Raw genomic sequence first — 7,357 nt, 5'->3', positions numbered from 1 at the left:
TTTTTCTAAAGAGTCATGTGCTGCCATGTTTATTAATCATTTCTTTTTGAAGCATAGCTGTTCATGGTAGAATTTGTTAGGTTAACTAGAGTAATACACTTGCTAACCTATTTTGTGTTAGTGACTCAGAGAAAAATATCCAAAGTTTTTCATAGGGAATACCTGGTGAAGGACTTTGCATTCTTGAATGACCGAGAGTTGGCTACTCTGACAATAATTCATCTTAACACTTCAATTTAAAGGTATATGACCCTGGTAAGTTTGTTGAACCTCAATCTTCTCCCGGTCGTGTTGTAATTTTTCTTTACTGTGGTTCACCACTGACGCCAGCACTGTCCAATGGGCCTCTCCGTGATGACAGAAATGTCCTCTGTCTGTGCTGCCCAGATGGTGGCCTCCAGCCCCAGGTGGACCAGTGAGGAATGTGAGGCCCCGGGGGTTTGTGACTTATCAGCCACCATGTGACTTACCAAGGGCCACACGGGCAGTTAGAGACAGAATCTGAATGACTTTCCTATCTCTTGCTAGGATGCGATGGTACCTCATGTTTAGTTTCATTTGGGCAGGGAAAATGAGGAGCCATTTCAGAAAGGGAGACCTACTTTTTGCATCTAATGACTGAGTGTGTATGTGGGAATAGTATCACCCTCCTCTGGCCTTGCGTATCACAGGTGACATAGAAATTCAGCAACGTTAAAAATGCAGGACTGTCGGCTTAGGGATTAGGGCTTGGAGCCACAATGAACAGAACAAATCATGAGGTCCCTTCACGGTCTGCCTAAGGCTGTTCAGAACTGATCTGAATACTGTGTTCTGTGTTTATTATTTATTCATCCTTTGATGAAATACCTACGATGGTCTAGGTAGAGTAGGTGTCAGGGGTAAAGAAAATGGATAAAGACAGCGGAAGCATTCAGGGCCGTAGGGCACTGTCCACTGGGGCTCACAGGCCCTCGAAGGTTGTGCCTTATCTTTGGGCGTAGTTATTAGTCACCGTGGTATTAGGGCCCTGGAGGCCAGATCTGGGTTTGAAGTCAGTGCTTCACTTACTAGCTCTGTGACCTTGGACACACGACGGAGATGAGTTCAGCCTTCTCTCTAAGAAGGAGAGAGGAAGTGCTGTGTTGTTGCTAAGACTACGTAAAATCATGCACTTAAAGCCCTGAGCCTAGTGCCTCCTTCATAGTGAACGCTCATTAAGTGCCAGCACTCACCACTACTACCGCTGTTGATATTAGCATTATGAGAAATAAAAACGAGTCCCATGAGGCATAATTCTCGAGATAAAGTAGCCAACGTCACAGTGATGAAAAGGTTCAGGGCCAGAATTTGATCCAGGTTGGAGCCGGCTGCTTTCAGGCGGGAGAATTCACCTCTGGGCCCCACCCCAGAGAGGGCTGCCTCTGAGCTGCAGGGCTGGGGTTCTGGGGGCGGGCAAGCAGAGCCCCTGACCAGCTGGGGGCGTCACAGGCCCAAACATCAGGCTGGCTGAGAGGCCTACCCTCGCCACAGCTGTAGTGTTGCTTCAGAAGTTTCCTGAACTCATACGTAGTTCTCCTGGAGATAGGTGTATTCAGGATGAGTGTAAACTTGAAATCAAACAATACTATTGCCAGCACCTGTTTGGGTGGATTCTCCAGGAAGTGAAAGAGCCACGGAGTTAAAGTTCCTGCCCGTCATTCAAAGATCTGGCCGTTCATCCATCTATCCACCCGTGCTACCAACATTGAACACCCACTGTGTGCCGCCATCCCGAAGGCACTTTTCCTTACACACCTTACTTTTCCTATCAGACAGTGTTCTCAGTTCAAGGTAGAAAGTGGCAGGTGAGAGGCCAGATGCACATCGGTGAGTGGGGTCAGGTGAGGCAGTGACTCCTCCTGGCAGACTGTGCGCCCACCCCGGCAACTGGTGAGGGTGGTGAGGACAGTGGGGACTGTGGGGATGGTGGGCTGCTCACAGCCGGGAGAGACCAGTGTGAAATGATGATCTGCGGGGTGGCGTGTTCCCTGTGCAGCGGGTGTCTGCACACGTATAGTGGGAGAACCGCTGCTGTGTGCTGTTCAGTAGCTCCAGCCACTAGCATTGTGATGGGCACACACTCAGGAAAGCCCAATGATTTGGGTGTTGTTTTGTTTTATTCTGATAAATTGTTTTAAAAAGTCTGTTGGGAGCTGGCAATACAAGCATCTGCAGGGGCGGCGGGGAGTCCGCCCGCCCGAGGCAGGCCTGAGTTGGAACCAGACTCTGGGAGGAGTCTGTGGAAGGAAGGGTGGCGGCATTCCAATCACAAGGTCCCGTCTGGGCGACGGAGGCGTGGGTGCTGCGGGAAGGGCGTGCCCCGGTGAGCAGGACAGCCGCCTCAGGAAATGTTTGCGGGCCCAGTCCAGTAGGTTCCCCGGGGGCATCGCGGCGACGCTGCCCCTGCTGGTCCAATGGGAGCGCGCCCAGGACCCCGGCTTAGCTATCTTTAAAACACCCGGTGGGGGCCCCACCAGGTACCTGGCAGCGCTCAGCTCTCCAGCCTCGGGTGAGTACTGCGTACACTCAAGGAAAGTTTGGCATAGACGCGGCTCCATCCGCAGGTCCCAGGTGGGGAGGCGGGCGGGAGGCAACAGGTCCCACGGCCACTGGCCTCGCTAGGGCCTCTAGGGCAGACGCCTTTCTTGCGCCAGCCTCCTCCCAGAGCCTCTCCGGAAGTCTTCCCGGTGGTCCCCGAGGCAACCTCGTTAATCATTCACGAGCCGGGGCTGGGGAGCGGGGGCTGCAAGGGCAGCGGCGGAGGGTCACGCGGGCCAAAGCGGGAGCCGGACCGGGTGCAGGGTGAGGGTCTGCGTCCTCACCCGGATGAGCCTGGGGAAGTGTCTGTGACCCGGCAGGGGGCTGGACCCACCCCTTTCTAGAATGCTAGGGGCGGGGAATAGGACACTGAAGGGTTCCTCGTGCGCCCTTCGCCTCCCGGTCCTCTGAGACCCCGCCCGGACACCGTGGCGAGTGATGCGAGCCCGAGAGCGAACACAGGGGCTGCCGGACGCGAAGGTGGTCCAGGCACCCCGCCAGCCCAGCGGGATTCCGGGCCAGGTGAGATGCTCACAGACTTTGTTCACCGCTGCCTGGTGGGTCTTCTTTTCATCCACTGGAGGGGAGCCGGAGACTGTGGTCCCCGGGTTCTGGGCGGGAGCAGGCTCTGGGAGAGAGCGAGCAGGTCAGGGACCCTGACCCCAAGGCCGTGGGCTCGATCTCGGAAGAGCAGCAGACAAAGAGGAGTTTCGTCAGGGGCTTGGGACCTGGTCTGCGGTGAGGGAGCGCTTGGGGGGGCGGGCACCGGGGGCCGCGGGCGTTGAGCCTCCTAAGGGGTATGGAGAGCGATCACCTTTCTCTGGTTTGCCAAACGGATACGCCTGTGCAGGGGACCGTAGCACCGGGGAGCTCTGGGGGCAGCGGGAGGCCATCTCCCGGCTTACGCCAGGGAGCGCGCTAACCCCTGACTTGAAGCGTTCCCCTGCCCGCTTTGGGTGCAGAGCGTGCAGGGACCTTCAGCGATTTCGGGTTCAGAACTAGGTTGCTGGGGCGCCCCCGGCGGTAGGGTGCGGGCCGGGACAACAAAGGGAAGCGTGGACAGAGGAAGAGCCTCGCGCTGTGGGCGAGTCAGGAGCAGAGGTCAGTTTCCCCCGAAAACTGCGCCGAGAGGGGCAAGGGATCCAGTCCCGGGACGGTACTTGGGGCCCCCATCCGTGCCAACCCCGGCTGCGGAGCCCGCACGCTCTCTCGCTCGGGGCAGCCAAGTCACTCTGGCAACCCGCTCCCCCAGAGGTCTGGCTAATTCCTGGAGCCTCGCTCAGCCCTGCAGCCTGTTCTTTTGTGTCCGGCTGTCTGGAAAGGCTGCGGGGGAGGAGGGAGCGGGAGGGGTGGGGGTTGGCCTGGCGGCGGCTTGGAGAAAAAGCCTGGGGGAGCCAGGGCTGCAAGCTTCCTGCAGCAACAGGTTGCGCCCGGCAGCACACGGTGGCTGCTGACGACTCCCGGAGGTTTTGCCGGAGTCCTGCGGGCTGCGGGTACCTTCGTGAGGAGAAGGTGTGTGGCTGGTTTTCTTAAACTCGCCCCTGCCCTGCCCTGCCCTGCAACGTAGACCCCTTGTGGAGACGCAGCCATCTGCGGCCACATGTTAGGATGAACTACCTGGAACTGACGTGGTTTTGGTTTTTGTTTTTGTTTTTGTTTTGGGATGGATGACTTGAACATCGTCCATTTCATATGATTCCACTTGTGGGACCTTACTACCTATTTGTCTTTCCTCCCTCACTCGCGAGTGTTCTCTTTTCCATATCCGTGGAGCCGTCCTCTCTTGCTGGGGTCAGGGTGTTGGTGCCCGCAGGAGCGCTACAGGCCTTCATTGACTGCGGGCTGCGGGCGGGCGCGGGACCTGTTCCACCTCTAACCCCCCCAGCGGGTCGGGAAGCCCCGTTTCACAGATGAGCAAAGGAAAGGGTGGAGAAGGTATCAGTCAGACTCTGGACTCCAGCCGGGCTGTCTCTCCAGCGGCGACTTGACTTTTAGTTTTGTTTCCTTGACGCGTCTCCTAATGTTTTTTATAGACGTCCCTATGATTCCACGCTGGGCTGTCTCTGCGAGTCTGGGACAGGGACGCAAGCAAGTCCTCAGAGCACAGGTTAAAATAGTGCAACTTGAAACTAAATACTGTTTTGCTGACTGTTTAAAATATGAAGGAAATAGGTTTCCCAGGGGGCACCAAGAGCTACCTCCGAGATTTGTTAAAGGCTGGGGTGCTTCGTTACAAATAAATGGTAGAAGCCAACTCTGGTCATTGTATCTGGTGGCTCAGAGAAGTTGCAGGAAGGCGGGCCAGGCGGGCTCAGGAGCCCAGGGGAGCAGGACTCGGGACCTGCACAAGAGCCCCTGAGTGGTGCATGGCCGTGCTGTCACCTTGATGAGGCCCTGGATGTGGCTGCTGGCACTGCAGAGGTGGGAGAAGCAATTTCTGCCTTGATGTGCGGCTCCATGCACAAGCCCAGGAGAAAGCGTCTGATTGGCTGAGCCTGGGCCACCCTCCAGGGCACCATTTGGGTGCCTTGGCTGGCCTCACAATGAGAGGCAGGGCCTGGCCCCCGGAGATTCACAAAGGTGGGCTCAGAAGTCGGGCAGCTCCCATCATGCCCACTCCCATCCCCCAAAACCCTAGAGGACAAACATGCAGTGCAAAGATCCTTTAAAAAGAAATTCCATCAAAAGTTCAATCAGAAGAAGCGAAGAAATGAAGCTGGATGGCCACCGTGTTTGCTTTTAAACCAGGGTTTGTGGAAGCAAGTGCCCCACTCTGGACCCCAGGCCCAGAGTCACGTGAGGTATTTGCTTAAAATTCACATTCTTAGGTCCCTTCCCCAGTTTGAGCTCATGCGGCATTTGGAGTGAAAACCAGGGATCATCACCCCCATAAACCAGAAAAGCAGTGAGACAATTTATTGATCAGTCTGGTACCTAGGCAAGGAGATAGCCCCCAGGAGAGCAATTTCCAAAGCCTGCAAAGTTGGTCCCAGCAGAAAGTATGGCGCCCAGAAGGGTAGACCAGTTGGCTGCCTCTGTTGGCGGAAGTAGCCAGGACTGTCCATAAACAGATGTTTGATGCAATTTTGAAACAGGTAAAATAGGCCCTTTTGTGAGTCTTCCCTCCACCATTCGATTTTGACAGTGTGTCCTTGCTGAGTGCCTACTGTGTGCCTGACTCTGTGGGCACAGAGACAGTCAGACAGCCCACACAGCAGCTGGTCAGTGCAGTGCAGGGTAAGAAGGGCAGTTTGCAGCCTTTGCCTTGCTTCTGCCGTCCTGCGGCTGTGTTTGGGGAGCCGGAGGTGCCTTTGGAAAGTGGCATGAATGAGCCCAGCAGTGGTCAGGAACGGCACCAATGGCACTGGTTCTCAAACCTTCCGTGTCTTAAGTAAGAGTCCCTCCCCAGGGGAGCTTGTGAAACATGCAGGTGAACGGCCCCACCTGTAGAAATGAGTTCCGCTAATCTCACTTAAAACAAACACCCCCTTTACTGGATGGAGCCGTTGGCCCACGAGGGTTTTCCTGGATTCGATGCCAGCAGCTCCGGGAGCTGCCCTCAGGCACCCTGGCTGCGTGCGTGTTTGTGGTTTCGTAGGGAAGCACCCACACTGAGCACCGCCGGTTAAAACTAGAGTGAAGACCTTTTCTTTTTTGACTTGACTTTCATCAATTGTCTATCATGAGTTTTAATATTTTCTTAAAATGTACTCTACACCTTAGGAGGGGCCGACACGCTGGAGCAAGGTGTAGAGGCGTCTGGGCCTGGGGCTCCAGGGGCTGCCTCAGCCCACGGACACTGCCACATGCCCCTGACACCCCCACGTGCCCTGCAGTGGGAAGCAGCATCTTCTTCAGGGTGTCCTTTCCCGGGCTGGGAGTCTGAAAGTTTATTCCTGGCTCTCCCACCGGCCAGCTGCCATTTCTCTCCTGCTGCGTGCGTCTCTGTCCCCGGCCCAGGCTTGGCGGCATTACCGGGAAGTCAGCCTTTCTTAGCAGCTGAGCCCTTAATCCCTCCAGCTGCCGCGCTCCCTGCCTGTCCTTCAGCGGAGAACAAGCTGTGAGTGTGTGTGTGGTCCGTGTCCATGGGTGCACAAGTGTGTGTTGTGTGTTAGTGTGTGTGGTTTGGGTGTGTGTGGTGTGTCAGTGTGTGGTGTACATGTACATGGTGCGTGTCGGTGTATGCCTATGTGGTGCGTGATGCCCGTATGTGGTGCGTGAGGTGTGTGTGCCCATATGCATACACGATGGGGCAAAAGTAGGTTTACAGATCCTTGTCTGGAAAATAATACAATAATTAGTAGCAAAATGAGACTAAAGTCTGTTTCACGTGCTCACGACTCTGAACCTACTCTTGCCCCATTCTGTAGACATGTGTTAGTATATACGTGGGGTGTGTGTATGTAGTGGGTCAGTGTGTGGTGTATGTGTACATGGTGTGTGTTAGTGTGTGTTGTGTGTGTACGTAGTAGGTTAGTGTGTAGTGTATAATGTACCTGGTGTGTGCATGTGCATGTGTGCACACGCCTGCCTGCCTGCTTAGAGTAGCCCTGTCCTACCTGAATAACCACACACACCTCGAGTTTCATACCTTCCTGCTACTCTGCAGCCCCGGAAATTTCTAGACTGAGGGGCCTTGCAAAAGCTGACACGTCGTTATTTTTATTTGTTCTCTCTGGACACGATCTGATGGCTGAGCAGAGCCGTGATCTCCTGTTAGAACCAGTGAAAGGCTCGGGCACTGCAGAGCCTGAGGACCGTGTTTGCGGCTGCCGTGCCCGGCAGGGCGATTGCCTCG

General features: G+C 55.3%; 1 protein-coding gene across 1 annotated transcript in view; it reads left to right on the top strand.

Annotated features, from left to right (window-relative positions):
• The first annotated feature begins 2,363 nt into the window (after nt 1–2,363).
• The window catches only part of PROM1 (prominin 1), a 90,245-nt gene continuing 85,251 nt past the window's right edge, over nt 2,364–7,357 (top strand). Inside the window, exon 1 of the mRNA XM_028506653.2 lies at nt 2,364–2,530. The gene's annotated coding sequence lies outside the window, so the exon portion shown is untranslated. The remainder of the gene's footprint in view (nt 2,531–7,357) is intronic.

The sequence above is a fragment of the Phyllostomus discolor genome, chromosome 1 (assembly GCF_004126475.2).
Source record: "Phyllostomus discolor isolate MPI-MPIP mPhyDis1 chromosome 1, mPhyDis1.pri.v3, whole genome shotgun sequence".
NCBI classification, from domain to species: Eukaryota; Metazoa; Chordata; class Mammalia; order Chiroptera; family Phyllostomidae; genus Phyllostomus; species Phyllostomus discolor.
This window is presented reverse-complemented; position numbering and strand designations above follow the sequence as displayed.